A 21,797-nucleotide genomic window follows, 5' to 3' on the forward strand; every position below is an offset into this window, starting at 1 on the left:
CGTTTGGCGAAGCTGCTGGTTCCGGCACCCCATGTGGTGCCGGAGAAGAAGGCCACGGGGACTCGAAAGAGTGCCCGGCGCCTGGAGGTGTCGGATCCCTCATCCAACGACTCCAAGATGCACTCCTCCCATGAAGACGGGGAGGAGGAAGAAGAGACCCCTCCCCCTCCAGCGGGGGAAGGGAAGAAAAGGAAGGCCGCCCCAACTGGGGAGGCCGAAGGGTCCAAGAAGGGGAAAACCCTTCCTCCGGACTACTCCACCGACGCCGACAATGGCAGAGAGGAGTGGCTGCTCAGGGCCAAGCCCCTGGCTAAATCGTAAGTATCCGGATACCAGAGTAATTCATAGTATTCCTTTATCGCACAACTTTCCCTTATGTCGAATATGTTTATGCAGCCCACCCAAAGACCGACTCAACGCGTCGTCGAGCGGTTCGCTGGACTCGTCGGATGTGAATTCGCTTCCGACGGCTTCCTCCCCCCGCCCTACGAACTACGCTGAAGTGTTGTCCCAACAGGTTCCAAGCCAGGAGGAGGTGGTCCTGGAGGCGCCGCAAGGCGACCTCCCGGACCCCAGGAGTGAAGGGGATAGAACCCCCCAGTGCTCCAAGTCCGGCTCTAGGCCGGACACCGCTCCGGAACCTTCAAAGGTTCCAGAGTCCGGAGGGCGACCTCCTTCCAAGAGGAGCAAGCCCACCGTGCCGGTGACCCCCGTCCAACCGGAGGCGCCGGACAATCTGTTGCAGGTGCTCGAAGGCGCCTCCATCGACGAGGAGCACCGCACCATTATGAGTGCGGTGGTCCAGAAGGTTCAGTCCGCCAAGAGCGGACTGACTAAAGCTTGGACTAGCCTTTTAACAGGCTTTGAGGTAAGTAAAGAATGTGTAAATAATATTACCGCATAGACAGTAGCCCCTAATTCTCTGTTTGGCATTCGGGAAGAATAGCAGAATAGAGGATCAATTAAAATTCGCAGGAGTCTAACAAAAAGGAGTCAATACGCATATGCAGACTTCTCTGCTGGCGTCCGCTGCACTGACTGCGGAAGTGGACACGCTAAAGCAGAACCTCGAGCAGTCCGAGCAAGAGCTCGAGCGTGCCAAGAAGCAACTCGAGGACAAGGAAGGTAAGAAATACCTTGTTTAAATATATATAAAAAAAGGTGCAATTGCAAAAAATGACAGGATTATCGTGGCTATTGTAGGGGCCACGTCTGAGGTGGCGACCCTTAAGCAAGCGATGCTCGAGGCCAAGAAAAGGGCGGCCACGGAGTGCACCGAGTGGGAGAAGTATGACGCCGAGGTTGGCAAGGTGCGGCAAGAGCTCTAAGCTCTCAAGGAAAAATATGAGAGTTTGGAGCTTGACTCAAAGACGCGAACGTCCGAGCTCGCGGTGGCTATTGAAAATGCCAAGTCTACCAAGGCCGAATCCCAGAAGACCCTCCAGGAGTTGGATGAGGTGAAAAAGATAGCGGCGGGTAAGGCATTCTTTATGCAAAGCAAACACATAAACATGAGTTACTTGTTACTTACCCGAACCCGGAGCTCTCCAGGAGCATTCACAGATCTTCCCCGTAGCGTGTCCGATGCCGCCACATTCTATCGAGCCGAGGAGGGCAGCTTGACAGAGAAGGTGTTCTGGTCTTAGTATGCTGAAGCCGGACACCCCGTGCCCCTGAGCGACTAGCTGAAGCAACTGGTCGAGCTTCACAAGGCGGCCGAACAGGCCATGAAGGGCCTCATAGTTCGGCTGTGGCATGGGGAGGCTCTGCCTGGGAGCTATTTTGGGCTGGTGCGGCGGCTGGTGGGGGCCTGTCCAAGGCTCGAACTCATCAAGCGCTCCGTCTGCATTGAAGGTGATCGTAGGGCCCTTGCCCGTGCTAAGGTGCACTGGGGCAAGCTGGATGCTGAGAAGCTTGTGAAGGATGGGCCACCGCCGGGGAAGGAGCATCGCAAGCCCGAGAATTATTATAAGGATGTTCTAAAGGGTGCCTGCCTTATGGCGGATGAATGTTCTAGGGATGTAATTTTTGAGTAAAACTCGCTCGTTTTGTCCTGTGCGCTGAAAACTTGTTCATATGCGCTAAGCAATGCTGTTGGAATTTAAAAAATTACCTTCTATGCGGTTGTTTATCAATTCTGAGAGATGGCGAGTCGTCGGCTTCTGCCCCCGTGCCGCTAGTGCTGGGGTGTTCGGGGATAAACCTGAGCACTCTTTTTCCCATGTTTGGGTCCTTCGAGGGAGGCGCTCAGCACAACGAACAAGGCAATCGGACTATAATGCGTGAACACTCTCACTTAGCCATAGAATTCTATAATTTTAAATTTCGGCGAAGCCCCTGGTATTCGGAAGACCGAATTCGGGGTGCTATCCACACCTTGGCCGGACAGAGCCGACTCCTCGCTCTAAGCGGCATAAGTCTTTAGGGACTCAAAAAACCTCTCGAACAGCGACCAGCTCTCGCTTCAGCATGACAGTCAGTTTTAGCTTTCTCTACTAAGGGGCTGGACCCAGCTCAACTGGGGCACAATCGTAGTAGTTCTCCTAGTGCTACCTTAGCCGATATAGCGGAACATAAGGCACCAAAACATAGGAGCCGGGCAAACCCAACTATTGACCCAAGACATGATTCGGAGCCGATGCATATAATGCTATAAGTTTGGGGTGCCGCACTTGTTAAAGTGTTCGGACTTCTCACACCATATTGAGGGGTACTAAAGCCCCTGGCGTATTTTGGCCGTACCAAAGTGTACGGGTGCAACATGTCGTTAAGGAACATATATTTGTAAAGAAAAAGAGTAATGCAAAAATAGACAGAAGCTATCCATTGTTTATTAAAAAGGGCTGCGATCAAAGCAGAACGATACAAATAATGTGATAAGCAAAAGGTTGGACTATTTGACATGTCCGTTCCAGGGGCAGGCTGCGGAATGGTAAGCGAAACAGGTATATTGCTCATGATAGAGACCACCTGGGTGTTCCGTAATGTGGCATGGCTTGTCTGCTTCCCTGGTTCTTGCATCGTTTGTGCGGCAATTGAACTGCCGAACAGGCCTTCAGAAGAGTGGAGTCCTGAAAGTAAGAGAAAATTAAAAAATCGGCAGCCCCTGGTGCGGTTTAAGCCGTGTTTCGAGCGTGCCGTGATGGTGCCCCTCCCCCTGCACCCATGGTATTTCTAGAGCGTAGTTATGTACGTGAAGTACTGGTGTCGCATTTTTGCGAGGGCTGGGGTTGGGGCCGCATTGCTACGCTTGCTCGGAACGTGCCAGGAGGTCTTGTTGTAGGTTACTCCGGGCGCGCTCGACGGTGTCCGGACGTTTAATGGCCGGACTGGAGAACTGCCTAGAGAGGCTGCTTTGTACTTCCGCAGCAAGGGCTGCCGTGTGCTCCTCCGTTCGGAGAGAGAGTTCGGTGTTTCCATTGACCGTAATTACTCCTCAAGGGCCTGGCATCTTGAGATTAAGGTATGCATAGTGCGGTACCGCATTGAACTTGGAAAATGCGGTTCGCCCGAGCAGTGCGTCATAGCCACTGCGGAATGGGACTATGTCGAAGATTAGCTCCTCGCTTCAGAAATTATCCGGAGATCCGAAGACCACTTCAAGTGTGACTGAGCCTGTACAGTTGGCCTCTACACCTGGTATTACGCCTTTAAAGGTCGTTTTGGTGGGCTTAATCCTCGAGGGATCTATGCCCATTTTCCGCACTGTATCCTGGTAAAGTAGGTTCAGGCTGCTGCCGCCGTCCATAAGGACTCTAGTGAGATGAAATCCATCAATAATTGGGTCTAGAACAAATGCAGCGAATCCACCATGACGGGTGCTAGTGGGATGGTCCCTTCGATCAAAGGTGATCGGGCAGGAGGACCATGGATTGAACTTTGGGGCGACTGGCTCTATCGCGTATACATCCCTTAACGCGCGCTTCCGCTCCCTCTTGGGGATGTGTGTTGTGTATATCATGTTCGCCGTCCGCACTTGTGGGGGAAAACCCTTCTGTCCACTGTTATTTGGTGGCCGGGGCTCCTCGTCGTCATCGCTATGCGGCCCCTTGTCTGTATTTTCGGCATTTAACTTGCCCGCCTGCTTGAACACCCAACAATCCCTGTTGGTGTGATTGGCCGGCTTTTCGGGGGTGCCATGTATCTGGCACAAGCGGTCGAGTATTCAGCCCAAACTGGATGGGCCCCTAGGATTTCTTTTGAATGGCTTTTTCCGCTGACCGGATTTATAGCCTCTGAATCTGGCATTAACTGCCGTATCCTCAGCATTGTCGCGGTTAGTGCGGCGCTTCTGCTTGTTGCGGCGCGACCTGCCACTACTGTCCCTGGTATCCGAATTACCAGGGTTCTTGGTCATATTGTTGCTACGACCAAGCCAACTGTCTTCTCCCGCGCAAAAGCGGGTCATGAGTGTCGTGAGTGCTGCCATAGATTTCGGCTTTTCCTGTCCAAGGTGCCGGGCAAGCCACTCGTCACGGATATTGTGCTTGAAGGCTGATAGGGCCTCAGCGTCTGAACAGTCGACTATTTGATTTTTCTTTGTTAGGAACCGTGTCCAGAATTGCCTGGCTGATTCCTCTGGCTGCTGAATTACGTGGCTTCGGTCATCGGCGTCTGGTGGTCGCACATAAGTGCCCTGGAAATTGTCGAGGAACGCGGCTTCCAGGTCCTCCCAACAACCGATTGATCCTGCTGGCAAGCTGTTAAGCCAATGCTGAGCTGGTCCTTTAATCTTGAGTGGGAGGTATTTGATGGCGTGGAGATCATTGCCGCGGGCCATGTGGATATGAAGGAGATAATCCTCGATCCATACCGCAGGATCTGTTGTGCCATCATATGATTCGATGTTTACGGGTTTGAAACCCTCCGGGATTTGATGATCCATTACTTCGTCTGTGAAGCATAGTGGGTGTGCGGCGCCTCTGTACTGGGCTATATCACGACGTAGCTCCAATGAGCTTTGTCTACTATGTTCGGCCCTACCGGATTTGTGTTCGGCATGACGGTTACCGTCTTGAGTCATGGGGCGCCCACGTGATCCGTAGATCGATCTTGTTTGCCATGCCTTGTCCTCCAACATATCTCACAGGTCTGGCGCATTTTCCTGTGCCTTGGTACGGGGTGCGGCTTGAGTGGAGGGCCGAGAGGCCTCTCTGTCGCGGCCACGAGGTGGCCGGTCGGCCGTATCAAGTGCTGGTGATTTAGGTTTAAGTGCTTCCTCCTCTAATCGGGGTAGCAACCTGCGCTTTGGGTAGCTCTTGGAGGGGCATTCGAGTTTATGCTCTTCGGCCGCAAGAACTTCAGTCCATCTGTCGACTAGCAAATCTTGATCAGCTCTAAGCTGTTGCTGTTTTTTCTTGAGGCTTCTTGCCGTGGCCATAAGCCTGCGTTGAAAACGCTCTTGCTCGACGGGATCCTCTGGCACGACGAATTTGTCGTCGTCAAGGCTTGCCTCGTCTTCGGAGGGAGGCGTATAGTTATCGTCCTCAACCTCTCTGTCTGCCGCTCTCTCGTGAGGGCTGGCTTCTCCATCCTCCTGTGTTGAATCTTGCTGGAGGGGGTTTTCTTTGGCGCTCTCCGGAGTATTATTATCTCTCGTGCTGGAGTCACCGTATTTGCTTTGGCGGGATTTTGAGCGGCGCCGCTGACGCCGGCACTTAGGCTGTTTCTTGGAGGGGTCATCCTCCGCTGTTCCATCGCCGTCTCCTTCTTTTGGGGTGTGCACCATGTATATGTCATATGACGAGGTGGCTTTCCAGGGCCCAATAGGCGCTGGTTCTTCTTCATCGTCTCCTGCATCGGCCTCCATACCGTTGATGTCTTTGAAGTCGAAGTCGAGCATGTCGGTTAAATCGTCGACAGTGGCTACAAAGTGGGTGGTGGGTGGGCTTTGAATTTCTTCATCATCCGTATCCCAACCTTGCTGACTGTAGTCCGGCCAGGGCTCTCCTGATAAAGAGAGAGACTTTAGTGTCTTCAAAATATCGCCGAAAGGCGAGTGCTGAAAGATGTCCGCGGCAGTAAACTCCATGATCGGCGCCCAATCGGATTCGATCAGCAGGGGCGCGGAGGGTTCGGAGTCCGGAGAGGAGTCCAGCTCCTTGGAGTCACGAGTCTCACGGAGTGCGGGGCTGGTGTTCGGCTCGATCGCCGTTGGGATCGTAGCCCCCGAGGCAGCGTCCAACCACCCATCCTTGATCGGCGCAGTTGGCTCCGAATTAAGGGTCGAAGCTGATACGGGTGCGGCCTCCAGGGCACTGTTCGGCGGCAGAGCTAGATTATGCTCGTCGTGACAGTGTGGCGCGCTCCGTAGTGGCTCGAATCCGTCGAGGATCAAGTCCCCGCGGATGTTAGCCGTGTAGTTTAAACTTCCAAATCTGACCTGACGGCCAGGGGCATAGCTTTTGATCTGCTCCCGATGGCCAAGTGAATTGGCCCACAGTGCGAAGCCGCCGAAGACGAAGATCTGTCCGGGGAGGAAGGTCTCACCCTGGACTGCATCGCTATTGATGATCGTAGGAGCCATCAAGCCTAATGGCGATGACACAGAGGAACTCTCAATGAAAGCACCAATGTCGGTGTCAAAACCGGCGGATCTCGGGTAGGGGGTCCCGAACTGTGCGTCTAGGCCGGATGGTAACAGGAGGCAAGGGACACGAAGTTTTACCCAGGTTTGGGCCCTCTTAATGGAGGTAAAACCCTACATCCTGCTTGATTAATATTGATGATATGGGTAGTACAAGAGTAGATCTACCACGAGATCGGAGAGGCTAAACCCTAGAAGCTAGCCTATGGTATGATTGTTGTTCTGTATGTTGTCCTACGGACTAAAACCCTCCAGTTTATATAGACACCGGAGAGGGTTATGGTTACACAAAGTCAGTTACAATGGTAGGAGATCTATATATCCGTATCGCCAAGCTTGCCTTCCACGCCAAGGAAAGTCCCTTCCGGACATGGGACGAAGTCTTCAATCTTGTATCTTCCTAGTCCAGGAGTCCGGCTGAAGGTATAGTCCGGCCATCCGGACACCCCCTAATCCAGGACTCCCTCACTTATGCTATCTTGAGAGAAGCCACTAGTGAAACCTATGGCCCCCGGGTCTATTCTCCATCATATAAGTTTCCCATCTACTTTATTTTGCTATCTTTTACTTTCAATCTATATCATAAAAATACCAAAAATACTTATCTTATTATTATCATCTCTATCAGATCTCACTCTTGCAAGTGGCCGTGAAGGGATTGAAAACCCCTTTACCGCGTTGGTTGCGAGGTTCTTATTTGTTTGTGTAGGTACGAGGTGACTCGCGCGTGGTCTCCTACTATATAGATTGATACCTTGGTCCTCAAAAACTGAGGGAAATACTTACGCTGCTTTACTGCACCACCATTTCCTCTTCAAGGGAAAACCAACGCAGTGCTCAAGAGGTAGCAAGATCGTGTCTCCTTTGCCTCCTATTACCTTTGATCCTCAGGCGAACAGTTAGGGACCCCATACCCGAGATCGACCGGTTTTGACACCGACATTGGTGCTTTCATTAGGAGTTCCTCTGTGTCGTCGATGGAAGGATCGATGGATCGCCTTGTCATTAATGACGACACCACCTCTGGGAGGGCCCTAGCCCCAGGACAGGTCCTCCAGCTTGGCAGTTTCACCATGGGCTCACGCCTGGCCTTTAAGCCAAAGGCAGCCCCTACAATTGCCAAACATCACCTCCGCATCGGCCCCGAACACTCCGAAAAAATTGAATCTGACATATGTATCGTCCTTGAATGAACTGCTAGATCACATCGCCACCCTGGGAGTTGCAACAGACTATGATCGGATTGGGCTTAATCCTTATCAGAGGGATATCAAATCCCCACCGATCACCCATCTGGTAGCGGTCGTGGAGGAGCGAGCCGAGAATACTTCTCCCCCTAAGTAATAACAAGCTATGTTCAGATTTCCGAGACCTACATGCCAGATACCCATCCACGGGAAGAGACCATATGTCCTCCGAACATAGAATCAGGCGTCGAACCCAAAAGTCTCTAGGACCCTCCGAATCCTGGACTAGCGACCTCGGAAGTTCTTCAAACTTAGGATGCAATGGCGGGTCAGGGTTCAAATTTTAGCCCGCCCACCCACCACAAGCAATATTCCCCAAGAAACTCAGGTCCTCCAGACGTATGTGATCTAATGTACATATGGCAGCAACCTCAAGAAACGGTCCATCACTTCTGGGCCAGGTTCCTCCTTGTTAAAAACAAGATTAAAGATTGCAGCGACGACAATGCGGTTTCAATTTTTTGCCGCAACTGTACGGGCGAGGGAATCCTCAATGCCCTCAACCGCCACCACATACTGCACTTTACAGATCTGGCACACATAGTACAGAAGTACTACGCAATGGAAAGTGCTTGGAAAGCCCAGATAGCCCGATGGGATCCTCCTGCGTTCAAACAGCCCATTGGACGGGCAAAAAGGATTATCGGTGGGAACGACACCTATGGGATCACAAGAATCCCTACTACGGTTGCGGGGCGCGGGGTCGTGAGAAGAGCGGATCAAACAAATAGCACACGGTTCGTTTATCCAGGTTTGGGCCGTGAGGATGCGTAAAACCCTACTCCTGCTTTGGTGGATTGTATATATGTGTTCTTGAGCTAGCTATGGGGCGTGAGGAGCTCCAAAAAGCCAAATCCTCCTCCTGGTCGCCTCAGGCCTCCTTTTATAGGAAAGGGGTTGCCACAGTGGCACACAGGAGGTGGAAAGGGTACAGTGATGTGAGGTTATCCCTTGCATTACATGACAAGGCGCATTTAATGCGGCTTGCCCAGGTGTCCTTGCTTTATCGGGGACGGGGGAGAGCATGTCTCGTCCATCGCTGCTCCCTCTCGTGTCGACACGCGCCCTGGCCAGCGGTGCCCGCGGTGCCATGTAGGCAGGTAGGCAGGTGAGGTGGCGCAGTGGTGGGTCTCCACGAAGATCTGCACGCCACCACGCAGGTGCCTGCCCAGCTGGTTGGGTCGGCATCTGCATGCGAACGGCGGTGGAGGTTTGATTGGCGTGGGCCTGATGGTGGCCCTACGGGTGTTCTTGGCAAGGGCCTTGCCAGGGCCCCGGCAATGGTCTTGCCGTGGCGCCTGCTGTCATCCCTGGCAAGGCTTTTGCCGGGGGCCTTGTGGTCCTCCTTGGCTGGGATCCCGCCAAGGATCATCATCTTCTAAAGGGTGTATCTGATCTTGAATGTCTTCAAAAAGATCTGCATGCCACCATGGGGATGTCTCCCGAATCCTTGCCTCATGGGGGCAGTGGACTCAAGGGTGACTTACTCCGTAGGTGTGGGGCGAGCTGCCACGGCAAGGGTCTTGCCGGGTTTGCTAAAACCGCCTCCCGGCAAGGATCTTGCCCGGGGGGTCCGCCTCGTCCCCTTTGCTCTTTGTGGTCTTGGTCTTGGCGTCGTTCTGCTTCTCCTGAGCTTCGGCCTTACCTTGGTTCACCTCCCTTGCCTTTGCTCAGTGTGGTGGTGCCCGTGGCTCAGACTGCCCGTGCACTGTTATAGGGGTACAAAAAGTGTACCCCTCTTTTTGTACACCGACAGGAGCCCCCGGGCCTGGGCCACACGTAAGCGCAATCGCGTCGTTGGGCTAGGCCCAAAAATGGTGCGCGGGCAGGCGGGGCGGTTTTTACCGCGGTAAGTTTCTTCGCGCACTGTGCTTCCCACGCTTCCCGCGTGTGGCGTGGCGTGGGGAGGCGTGTGTGACGTGGGCGGCATGCGTGGGGCTGAGCTCTGCATGCATGCGTCACGTCATAGTAAAGGGGGCGGTTCGCGCCCTCCCCATAAACGGACGGAGGCGTGGAGGCGCGGCCCATGTACTGAACGGGGCCGAGGCATGGTCTTCAAGGCGTCCACTCCCTATGATCATGGGGTGGGGAGAGGTCGCCTCACCCGTTGCCTCGGTCTTGCACGCCTGCCACATGGCTCTCATGCGCTTGGGGTGGCGAACGGTGGAGGCAGGAAACCGGGCCGCCGCGGGCTGGGGCGGCGGGTCGGTCCCAGTTCCCTGCGCCTTCCGCATCTTGATTGGCTGAGCGGGGCGGCCGAGCCCCCACCCCGTTCCTTTATAAAGAGCGGGAGGGGGTGGCATCCCGCATTCCTTCATCTCCTCCTTCCTTCAGCTTCTGCTCCCCTCTTCCATCCGCCATGGAGAGAGGGAATCCTGGTCCTTCAACGGTGGCGGCGAGGGTCGCCGCTCAACAACGCATCCCTCCTTCTCCTGCACCCGCGGTGGCAGCGCCAGCCACGAGGGGAAGGGGGAGGGGGTGAGGCCGCGGGCGAGGCCAAGGCCGAGGCGCTCGGGGAAGAGGAGGATGGGGCGGCGCGCCGGCCTCGCCTCCGCCAGCAGTTCCTCCCCCCATGGAGGGCCATGTTGGGGATGACCCTTGCGAGTTCTTCGTCAGGCTGCGCCGGCCGCCTCGCCGTCGTCTTCGTCTCCCGACTCCATTCGCGCGGGAGATGGAGCTGGATCCGCCGGAGTCGTTGTGGCTGCACATGAGGGGCTGCGGGATCAGTGGCACGCGGGCCCGCGTCGACTTCCCCGCCCCTCACGTGATGTATCTCCGTCGGGGATGGAAGATGTTTGCCCATATCCACCGCTTGACGGAGGGGCTCACTCTCCTTTTTAAGATGATGGAGGGTGGCCTTCTCTCCGTCAAGGTCTTCGGGTGCTTTGGGACCCGTGCAAGGTGCTGCATGGAGAGCTCTTCTGATAGTGAAGAGTCCTCCTCGGGCGGGAGTGACGAGGAGGATAGCGGCAACGATGACGAGGGTAGTAGGCGGCAGGATGACGGGTCCGATTAGGTGTCGGGTGCCGCTCCGTGCGGCACCGGCGACCCCATCATCCACGTCGCCGACTCCCTGAACTTCTCGGGGTCGTCTCCTTGGGCGGCTGGCATTGGGAGGCTGTGGAAGAGGAAGAGGGCAGGCGGCAAGGCCGTCAAGTCGAAGTACGCGGGCACTGACGCCTTCGACGCGTGCTGACGTCCTGCCGCCTCGTCTTCGAGCTCTGCTTCCAGCGTCGCCATCACCATCCAGCCTTTGGACGGCCACCAAGATGTTCTCTTGGTGTCTTCTGCCACCCGTAGCTCGCCTAGGCGCTCCTTTTGTCTCTTTCGCCTCCTTGGCCTGCCTCCTAAGGAGAGGGACAAGAAAGGGATTACAGGCACCTTATCTCTTTTTAGTTTGTAAGCCTTCGGGCCTTTGTTGAATTTAAAACTTGTAATCCCATCATTCATGTTTTTCATTCCCTATGGACTGTACCTGAGTGGAATGTTTTTAATGAAGAAGGGATGCTTGCCGGGTCATTTGTTTGCGGGTGGAACCCACGACAAGGAGTAAATCCTTGATATCTTCAAGATAAACATTTCCTTGCCCGGCAACAGGCCTTGTCGTCTGCCCACTTCGCTCGACCTTCCTCATGCCTTTGGCGGAGGCAGGGATGAGGCAGGTTCTGGCTCCTTGTTTCATACTTTCGCTGCCGCGACTACGACCAAACTTGGCCCCAGGAACGAGCCCTAGGGCCTAGAGTTATGGGAGCACAGTAGCTTAGGGGAAAACAAGGTTTCACATACCTCAGTCCATAATGGAATGCATGGTAAGGGATGAAGAACTTATCTGAAGATGCAGCCCCCGGCAACCCTGGTTCGCCGTGGGTGAATCTTTGCTCTTGCAACCCCGGCAATGCTGGCTTGCCGGGGGCTAGATGCTGGTCTGTTCATCTTCTTTTCCTCCCCAAGTGGTTCAGCACGGATATCCGTGTGTCCTGTGAACCAAAGAAGACAAAAGAAAGACAAAGAGATGCACACTCCACCTCTAAGCTAGGGGTTAGTCGCCGCTAAGCACTATCAACCCTAACCAAGGACGAGACTTGACCTAGCATGCATGCTATAACTTAGGGTGCCAGCGCTTCATTTATTTATCCTCAGGGTCTGCGCCTGGCTTTGTACAAAGGGTTACATGCATCATCGGCAATGCTTGTACAAAAGGTGGCTTGCTGGGGGGCCCGGCAAGCCGCGCCTCACGGGTAAAACTTGCGAAGATGCTCAATGTTCCAGGAGTTACTCACCGGAATGGCATCTTTGGTCTCCAGGCGGACTGCGCCGGGCCTGGTGACTCTTATTACCCGATAAGGGCCTTCCCACTTTGGCGTCAACTTGTTGGAATTCTTGGCCGATTGAACACGCCGAAGGTCAAGGTCGCCTTCCTCAAGGCTTCGGGCATGAACCTTGCGGCTATGGTAGCGGCGCCAGGCTTGCTGGTAGTGTGCTGCTCTCACAGCCGCCCGAAGACGATCTTCCTCAAGGAGCATTGTGTCATCTTGCCGCAGTTGCTCTTGCTCAAGCTCATCATAAGCGAGCACTCGAGGTGACCCGTATATGAGTTCAGTGGGGAGAACTGCTTCTGCCCCATATACTAGGGCAAAGGGTGTCTGGCCGGTGGCTCGATTTGGCGTCGTCTTGATCGACTAAAGAACCATCGGCAACTCATCAATCCAGCGCCTTCCTCTCTTGTGCAGCCTGTCAAAGGTCTTGGTCCTTAAGCATCGCAGTACTTCAGCGTTTGCCCTCTCAGCTTGACCATTGCTTCGTGGGCGAGCAACGGAAGCGAAATAGACTTTGCTGCCGAGGTCTTGGATATATTGCATGAAGGTGCGGCTTGTGAACTGTGTGCCGTTGTCGGTGATGACCCTGTTGGGTACACCAAAATGGCACACTAGTCCCTTGAAGAACTTGACGGCTGACTGAGCTGTGACCTTCCTCACTGCCTCCACCTCCGGCCACTTTGTGAACTTGTCGATTGCAACGTACAAGTACTCAAACCCCCCACAACGCGGGGGAAAGGGCCCAGTATGTTGAGCCCCCAGACCAAGAAGGGCCAGGAGAGAGGAATGGTTTGAAGGGCTTGACCTGCTGATGAAGCTTCTTTGAATGGAACTGACACGCTTCACACCTGGTGACTAGTGTCGTCGCATCCTGGAGGGCGGTGGGCCAGAAGAAGCCTTGCCGAAATGCCTTGCCGGCAAGGGCCCTTGGCCCGATGTGGGATCCACATATGCCTCTGTGTATCTCCGCCAACAGCTCCAGTCCTTCCTCCCGAGGGATACACTTCAATTTCACACCGTTCGGCCTCTTTCTGTACAGGACGTCATCGACGAACTGGTACATGGTAGAGTGACAGGCTACTTTTTCCGCTTCTTCCTGCTCTTCAGGAAGTTCCCCTGTTTGGAGGAATCGGACGGTATGTTGTGCCCACGCTAGAGCCTGGGGCTCGACGGCGAGGACTAAAGGCATTTCCTCCGCTATGGGAGCGGCTGTCTCGATGGCAAGAGCTTGACGCTCCGCCGGAGCTAGCCATCCCGTGGCAGGTTCAGTGTCCCCGGCAACATCCTTGTCGGAGGCTCCGAGGAGCTCGGCGGGAAAGTACTTGTCGGGTCCTGATTTCCTCCTCTTGTTCTGCTCTGTTGATGGATCAACGGATGGTTGAGTTAGCTGGAGTACAAAGGTACCTGGTTCCACAGGTAGCTTGAGGGCAGCGCGTTTTGACAGGTAATCGGCGATATCGTTCTCCACTCGGGGAACGTATTCAGCCTGTATACCGTCGAAACGCTCTTCCAGCTTTCTCACTTCATCGACGTAGGCCTTCATCAACGGGCTCTGGTAGTCCTTGTTGACTTGCTTGACGACGAGCTGCGAGTCGCCCCTAACAATGAGCTTCTTGATTCCGAGGTCCTCCGCGATCCTAAGACCGGCAAGCAGCCCTTCGTACTCTGCCGTATTGTTTGTTGACACCTCCCTGGGGAAGTGCATCTGGATCACGTACTTGAGGTGCTCTCCGGTGGGCGCGACAAGCAGTACGCCAGCCCCGGCGCCGTGTAAGGAGAAAGCTCCATCAAAGTACATGATCCAACTGCAACTTGCCTCCTTGTCGGGGAGTGCAGTCTCTTGGGCTACTTCGCTAGGCGTTGCGGTCCACTCTGCAATGAACTCCGCCAGGACTCGGCTCTAAATCGTCGAAGTACTTTCAAACTTGAGGCCAAAGCTGGACAGCTCCAGTACCCATTCCACAATTCTTCCCGTTGCATCTGGATTGTGCAATATCCGTTGCAGAGGGAGGCGAGTGACGACAGTGATCTCGTGTGCCTGGAAGTAGTGATGCAGCTTCCTCGAGGCCATAAGAAGGCCGAAGAGCAGTTTCTGCACGCCGGAGTACCTTGATCTAGCTCCCTGCAGGAGGGAACTAACAAAGTAGACCGGGTGCTGCATCATTTTCTTCTTCGGCGGCACTTCAACTGGCTGTGTCGTCTCTGCAATGGTGGTGTCGATCTCTGTCGCTGCCATTACCTCATCGTCAACCTCTCTCTGCGCCACTAGTGCGGCACTGAGCACTTGGTTCGTTACCGCCAGGTATAGCAGCAACGGCTCCTGTGGCCTCGGCGCAACTAGTATTGGCGCGGAGGAGAGGTACTTATTCAAATCTTGCAATGCTGCTTCGGCTTCTGGCGTCCATTCCATCGGGCCCGCCTTTTTCAGGATCTCAAAAAAGGGAAGGGCGCGCTCGGCAGACTTGGAAATGAATCTGCCCATGGCGGCAACACAACCAGCAAGCCGACGCACATCCTTGATTCGCTTGGGTGCTTCAATCTGCTCTATAGCTTTGATCTTGTCCGGATTGGCCTCTATCCCACGCTGTGATACAAAGAACCGAGAAGCTTGCCGGACGGGACGCCAAAGACGCACTTCTCAGGGTTCAGCTTGAGATTGATCTTGCGCAGATTTGCAAATGTTTCTTGCAAATCCGGTATGAGGGTTGCCCTGTCCTTGGTTTTGAGCACTATGTCATCCATATAAGCTTCCATATTTCTATGGAGCTGGGGTTCAAAACCAATTTGGACCGCCCTTGCAAACGTCGAACCAGCACTCTTCAGCCCGAAAGGCATCCACATGAAACAATACGTACCACATGGGGTGATGAATGTTGTTTTCTCTTCGTCTTCTCTTGTCATGAAGATATGGTGGTAGCCGGCGTAGGCATCAAGGAATGACAACAGATCACACCCAGCTGTGGAGTCAACAATCTGGTCGATGCGCGGCAACGGGAAGGGGTCCTTAGGACAAACCTTATTGATATCTGTGTAATCAATACACAGCCTCCACTTCCCATTATCCTTGCGCACTACGACTGGATTGGCCAACCACGCTGGATGGAGCACTCCTCTTACCAAACCCGCTGCTTCCATTTTCTGGATCTCCTCTATGATAAACTCTTGTCGTTCCAAAGCTTGCTTTCTGACCTTCTGCTTGACGGGCCGCGCATGAGGACAGACAACAAGGTGGTGCTCAATCACCTCCCTGGGAACGCCGGGGATGTCGGAAGCTTGCCATGCAAACACATCGACATTCGCCCGCAGGAAGGTGACGAGCGCGTCTTCCTATTTGTCGTCAAGGGTGGAGCTTATGGTGAAAGCCCCTCCCGTGCCGTCCTCACTGACAGAAACCTTCTTGGTTCCCGGCGGTATGGCCCTGGGCTTCTTGTTTCCGTCGGTGGAGCTCTCTGGCACGTCCTCGACGGGAGCGCTACACTTTGAAGAGGTGCGCTTGCCAGAGTGGGTGTCCGAGGTCTCACCGGTCTTCTTCTTCTTCCCTCCCGGGGTCCCAGCGGCAGGAACAAGTGCCCTAGTGGCGGCAACTGCGTGCTGGTATAGTTGGTCAGCGCAAATCAGAGCATCTTTCTTATCGGAGGGGATGGTGATGATCATCACAGGTCCTGGCATCTTCAGGGTGTTGTAGGCGTAGTGTGACGCCGCCATGAACTTGGCCAGCGCTGGGCGGCCAAGGATCCCGTTGTAAGGCAAGGGGATCTTGGCAACATCAAACACGACCCTCTCCGTCCTGTAGTTCATATTGCTTCCAAAAGTCACGGGCAGCGTGACCTTTCCCTTAGGTTGGCTTCTTCCTGGGTTGACCCCCTGAAACGTGCCCGTCTCTTCGAGGTCTCCATCAGGAATCTGCAGTTTCTCGATCACGGCAGGCGAGATCAAGTTCAGACCGGCCCCGCCATCGACTAGGATCTTTGTCACCTTGAGGTTGCGTATTGCTGGTGAAACCAACAATGGCAAGGACCCGACCGCAGTAGTGCGATCAGGGTGATCCTCAGTGTCAAAAATGATAGGTGTGCTGGACCACTTCAGCGGCCTTTGGGCATCAAACAACGGCTCTGCCGCTGTAATCTCTCGCGCCCACTGTTTAAGCTGGCGGTGAGAAGTATGCAGCGAGGTGCCTCCGTCGACGCCATGGCCTCTGTAGCTTTCTGAAACTCTTGGTCGCCGGATTCGTCGTCCTCTTTGTGATCGATGTTTTCTGGCTTTTTGTCATAGCCCCGGGCAGGCCTCTCCTGCTGTTTATCCTTGCCGCAACGGCCCGCCTGGCCGTCACGCTTCTTGTCGGACCCATTAGCACCATCTTGGCCCTTCTCCTTGTCCCACCTCTCATATTCAGCCCTCTATTTCTCAGCGAGGAGCTCAACCTGTCGGCAGTCTTGGAGAGCATGGCCTTTGGTGCGATGGATCTTGCAGTATCGCTTGTCGGAGTTTCCTGGCTTCTCGGCAACCGCCAAGGCCCGGCAGGCGACACATCCGGCAATTTCCTTGTCGGGGTCATCTGCCTTGGTTTTCTTGATGGAGTCGGTGTCATCAGATCCCTCGACGGCAAGCACTGCTTTACCTTTGTGCTTCCTGTTGCGGCACCGACCCTTCTTCACCGGGGCGGCAGTATCTTCATCTAAGGAGTCGGTTTCCACGCCGGCGTCTTCGCCGGGGTACTTCCTTCCCTCTTCAGCCCGGGCACATCTGTCAGCAAGAACAGAGAGTTCTGCTACATCTTTCACCTTGTTCATTGCCAGCTCTTCGCGCATCTTGCGGTTACGCATGTTCTGATGGAACGCGCTGATGATGGCGGTAGGGTGAACATCAGGGATATTGTACTGTATCCGGCTGAACCTCTGTATATACTTGCGGAGACTCTCGCCTCCCTTCTGGGGAATGACGTGCAGGTCGCTCGCTTGGCCATGGGCTTGGTGGCCTCCAGTAAAGGCGCCCACAAACTCATGGCACAAATCCGACCAGGAGGAAATAGAGTCTACCGGCAAGTGCATCAACCATGACATGGAGTTGGGTTTAAGAGCCAACGGAAAGTAATTCGCAAGCACCTTATCGTCGCGGGCTCCGACAGCTTGCATCGCAATGGTGTAGATGCTGAGGAACTCGGACGGGTGGGTCTTGCCGCTGTACTTTTCGCCCACGTCAGGTTTGAAGGTGCGGTGAGTGGGCCACTGGAACTACCGCAGCTCACGGGTAAAAGCTGGACAGCCTACCTCGTAAGGTAGGCCTCCAGGGCTCTCCGGTGCCGAATGGTTCACAGCAGGCCCTGCTCGCCTGTCTGACTGGTGGCGCACTCCGTGCCGGTGCTCGATAGTGGTTCGAGCGTCTTCATGTTCTCGTTCTCGAAGGACTTGGCGCTGGTCACAGTGGGTCCGCAGGTCGGACGACGCTATGGAGATTTCGTCGCCCGTAACGTTGCGATGGGCTGGCGTCCGCGGTACCAGGCGAGGAGGAGGCGAGTGCACCGTGGTCGCGGTGCCGCCGGCTTTCCTGCCACTGGTGCGTGGGACTCCATCGGAGCGTCGACCCGGGGGCTCCACCGGACTTGGTTCATCTTTGTTGGCCACCGCAACAAGGCTTCGGATAGTGGCTCTCCATTCGTCGAGTTTCCCCATAGTGGGAGGAAAATCGAGGAGCAACTGAGCGCGCGCCAGGGCTTCTGCTGGCGTTGGTGGCAGCGAAACCTGCACGGATCGCGACGCGCTCCAACTTATGACCATGTCAGAAGGAGCTCTATCACGACCCCTCGGTCGCATGCCATCTTCACCAGCGCCTCGGCGAGCAGGCAGGTCTTCTACCTCCTGGGAGTGGCGCTCGGGGCTCTTCCCGCGGCGATGCCCAGGGTCTTCAGCGTGATTACGCCGTTCGTCGCGCGCCGCTTGAGAGGAGCTCGCCGTCGGCGCCGGCGTGGGAGTCTTGGAGGCCCTCGCATCGCCTTCGGGCGGGGTGGCAGTGATCTTGGAAGGCCCCGCGCCACCCGCGGAGGGCCTGGCTCCGTCTTTGGATTTGGCGGCGTGCGGCCCGTTACCAGGCGCACCAATATCGCCGCCTCCCAAACTCCGGCTGCTGGGACGGTGTTGGTGTTCGCGAACGGCGCCCCGGGTCCTTTCTGTGACCGGTCCGCTGCTCGCCCGCTTCGGGACGGGATATCCAGCTTCCGACGGGCCAACCGCCACCGTCGTCTTCTTCTTGGGCGCCATGACGATGAAGAAGCGTCGAACTAACTGCTAAAGCCGATTCTCACAACTGCTCCCCCTACCTGGCATGCCAAAGATGTCGGTGGGAACGACACCTATGGGATCACAAGAATCCCTACTACGGTTGCGGGGCACGGGGTCGTGAGAAGAGCAGATCAAACAGATAGCACACGGTTCGTTTATCCAGGTTCGGGCCGCGAGGATGCGTAAAACCCTACTCCTGCTTTGGTGGATTGTATATCTGTGTTCTTGAGCTAGCTATGGGGCGTGAGGAGCTTCAAAAAGCCGAATCCTCCTCCTGGTCGCCTCGGGCCTCCTTTTATAGGAAAGGGGTTGCCACAGTGGCACATAGGAGGTGGAAAGGGTACAATGATGTGAGGTTATCCCTTGCATTACATGACAAGGCGCATTTAATGCGTCTTGCCCAGGTGTCCTTGCTTTATCGGGGACGGGGGAGAGCCCTGTCTCGTCCGTCGCCGCTCCCTCTCGTGTCGACACGCGGCCTGGCCAGTGGCGCCCGCAGTGCCATGTAGGTAGGCAGGCAGCTGAGGTGGTGTAGTGGTGGGTCTCCACGAAGATCCGCACGCCGCCACGCAGGTGCCTGCCCAGCTGGTTGGGTCGTCAGCTGCATGCGAACGGCGGTGGAGGTTTGACTGGCGCGGGCCTGATGGTGGCCCTACGGGTGTTCTTGGCAAGGGCCTTGCTGGGGCCCCGGCAAGGGTCTTGCCGTGGCGCCTGCTGTCATCCCCGGCAAGGCTTTTGCCGGGGGCCTTGTGGTCCTCCTTGGCTGGGATCCCGCCAAGGATCATCATCTTCTAAAGGGTGTATCTGATCTTGAATGTCTTCACAAAGATCTGCATGCCACAACGGGGATGTCTCCCGAATCCTTGCCCCATGGGGGAAGTGGACTCAAGGGTGACTTACTCCATAGGTGTGGGGCGAGCTGCCACGGCAAGGGTCTTGCCGGGTTTGCTAAAACCGCCTCCCGGCAAGGATCTTGCCGGGGGGTCCACCTCGTCCCCTTTGCTCTTTGTGGTCTTGGTCTTGGCGTCGTTCTGCTTCTCCTGAGCTTCGGCATTACCTTGGTTCACCTCCCTTGCCTTGCTCAATGTGGTGGTGCCCGTGGCTCAGACTGCCCGTGCACAGTTATAGGGGTACAAAAAGTGTACCCCTCTTTTTGTACACCGACAAGGATGCACCCTTACGGGCCACCCGACTATCATCTCATTGACAAGAGAACCAAATCCTTCACAGGACATAGAACTATCCTTGACGAACTGCTCGACAAGCCCTGTCAAATACACACTATGCCGAATACCGAACCAACACACAACCGTCGGGCATGTTGGGTGCTCCGGCAAGTGGCTAAGAGCGGCGAGGCCATCCTCACAAAAATCACCCCGCAGACGGACTCTTTGGAGGACGACGATCTCAATGTCTTTACGGTCTTCAAGACCTTTTCTTCAAATAATCGGTGCAAAAGGTACTCTGAGACCTCGCGGAAGTCAACCACGTAGCCGCAATAAATCCTTGGAGCAATATGGCAATAAATTTTACTACGGATGACGACCAAGGGCCAGATAAGTTCGGGCACCTGCCGCCTTGGTCTTAAACCCAATTGTGGATGGCTTCAGGCTCACTAAGGTGCTCATGGACCGCCATAGCGGACTGAACCTCAACTACGAGGACACACTCAATAAAACGCAAACGGACAAGAGTCATATCGAGCAAAGCAACACCACCTTTCGAGGCATTATCCCCAGCCGAGAAGCACGATGCTCAGGGAAAATTAAACTTGATGTAGTATTCGGCACATTGGAGAACTACAAGTCCAAAGAGTTACTCTTCCATGTGGCACCTTTCAACAATGGATATTACGCCCTGTTGGGGCAAGACACCTTCACACGCTTTCAAGAAATACCACTACAAAAAAAATAGAATTCTGTGATTATACATGTTTGTCACAGTAGGTCACGTTTTTTGTCATGCATGTACATCCATGACGATTTTATGACAGAATCAAGATAGTCATACCTGTGCTATCGTAGAAGTGTTCCATGACATTACCAAAATTATCATCACGGAAGTGTCCACTTCCATGACGATAAATCGCGCGTCATGGAAGTGCTTTCATCAAGGGTGACCGACACATGGCATCCATCGTAATAGGTAGCCGTTAAGTTATCAGGTTCTGGTTTGGATCCGATAACCCATTAACAGCCCCGACCAATGGGGATTTTCCACGTGTAAAATTCTCATTCGCCGGAAAATGCACGTGTCAGCTAATCATTGGGACAGATGTCATTCCTACAATGGACGAAAGATGCCTATGATATGTCGACATGTGGCACAGCCCAACAGTGGCCCATTTTAGGTAAAATGGACGGCCGAACTAAAGGCCCACCATGTTTTTTAGACACTCATGGGCTGGCCCGTTAACAGCCTGCATTGTTTTGGGTCAAATTGAGGCCCATACTAGATCAGGCCCGTTCACAGCCTGCCGTGTTTTGGGCCAAATTACGGCCCATATCGGATCAGGCTCATTAACAGGCCACTATTCTTTTGGGCCCATTCTAAGACAGGTTTGTATTTCAGCCTGTTAAATGCCCGTTTACCAGTTCGGCCCGATCATAGTTTCGGCCTGTTAGCGGCCGGTGGTGCATCTGGGACATTGTCAGCCCGGTTTAACTTTAGGCCATTTAATGGCCCATGCAGAAACTGGGTAATTTCTTGTCTGAAGTAACTTTAGGCCTCTTAACGGCCTGTAGTCTTCGTGGATAAATTTCAGCCCAATTGGCCTATTGGCCTGTTAATGGCCCGTGTAACAGTTGGGCCTAATTCCAACCCGCGTTGAATCCGGCCTGCTTATAGCCCAGCACACTGGCCTGCTTAAAGCCCATAATTTTATTGGGCCAAACAGGCCTGATATATATTTTGTCCTACTAACTGCTCGTTCTATTTGGGCGAAACATGGGCCTTAAGAAGTTTCGTCCTGTATTGGTCCATGAATTTTTCGGCTCAACGCTAGCCCAATCTAGGTTTTAGCCTCTTAAAAGCCCATGGTATTCTCTGGCCTAGCTGGCTAGAACTTTACTCAGCCTGTTAAAGGCGGGAAACTACTATAGGTTTAGATCTGCTAATGGCCCAAGATGATTATAGGCCCATGTATTGGCCCATATAAGAAACGGGCCGGCCTAAAGACCGACAACACTGAGATCCACTAAACCTTCCAGCTTAAATTACAACATACAGACCAAAGAATAAACCTAGACTATACAATAAAGAAATTACGACATATTACATCCACTGGGAATCAAAGTTCGCTACCGGTGATAATAAAGCGCAACAGGATCGCGGATTACATACACTGGGCATCAAAGGTCGCCACCAGTGCATA

Source organism: Triticum aestivum, chromosome 7A (genome assembly GCF_018294505.1).
Source record: "Triticum aestivum cultivar Chinese Spring chromosome 7A, IWGSC CS RefSeq v2.1, whole genome shotgun sequence".
Classification (NCBI taxonomy): Eukaryota; Viridiplantae; Streptophyta; class Magnoliopsida; order Poales; family Poaceae; genus Triticum; species Triticum aestivum.